A 1,138-nucleotide genomic window follows, 5' to 3' on the forward strand; every position below is an offset into this window, starting at 1 on the left:
TCGCATATAACATTGATAATATACTGTATGTGGCTAGTATTGTTTATTGTTGACGACGATTGTGCCTATATACACTGTTTAATCGAATAGAATCAGTTTATTTATATTGTAATATTTCGACAGTTAATTGTTTCCAATAAGAATTTAACTTTTTTTAGTGTTTAAATTAAAGTAATGTTTAAAATTAATTGAATTATTTTTCCTCGACTTAAAATAGCTGCCAACACAGTGGGTACTTACCGTGCTAAGTTTCACGCGTGAAGTGATATTCAGTCAACCAATTAAGATGTGGCTGCAGGTCGTAGTTTAGATTGCATTAATTAAAATTAATTATAAAATTATAGGTGCACTTAGGATAGATTTGATAAGCCAGATTTTTTCAAAAATAGCTTTTAGATAAATAATTGATCAGTGAAAGATCCATCAACCATGGGCTCGTTAAATTATGTTTAAAATGTATACGAAACTAAATTCCTTTCAAATTTCAAATCCTAAGACCACCTATGGTTATCGTAGTAAATATTAGAAATCATATTATTCTTCTTATTGAGTCCGGTTTTATAATACGCCAATAATAGTGCTAATATAATATACAATTTTTTATATAAAAACCCAAACATACTAAAATAAAAGGAAAAAAAATCATAATACATACAAAAGTAACAAAACACAACTAAATAATGGAAAAAAATAAATGAATACATTTGGTAACGAATTCGGTAAATCTAATAAATAAAAATCACATACATATTTGGTAACGTCCTAGATGTTGTATTTTTAATGTAATTTTGCTATAATCATAAGTTATTAGGTAGGTACTATGCAGACTCTCCAAAATGTAAAATATTTTAGACATTATGATATCAGGTCTATATAAAATGTAGGTACTTTAAGTATTTTATTAAGATTTTAACCTTGTTTTGAACTTTTAGTTCTTAGCTATAAAAACTGAACTTTATATACTTTTTTAAATACAAAATAATTTTATAATGTTCGTGATTATGATGGATTTCATCAACATTTGAATTAAATGCTTATAAAAAAATGTGTGCCTTTAATTTTTATATGTTCATTACTTTTGAACTTCTACTATGAAATGACTTATGGTCTATGGGTTAATTTTCAAGTTTTTTGATTC

Source organism: Acyrthosiphon pisum, chromosome A2, assembly GCF_005508785.2.
Source record: "Acyrthosiphon pisum isolate AL4f chromosome A2, pea_aphid_22Mar2018_4r6ur, whole genome shotgun sequence".
Classification (NCBI taxonomy): domain Eukaryota; kingdom Metazoa; phylum Arthropoda; class Insecta; order Hemiptera; family Aphididae; genus Acyrthosiphon; species Acyrthosiphon pisum.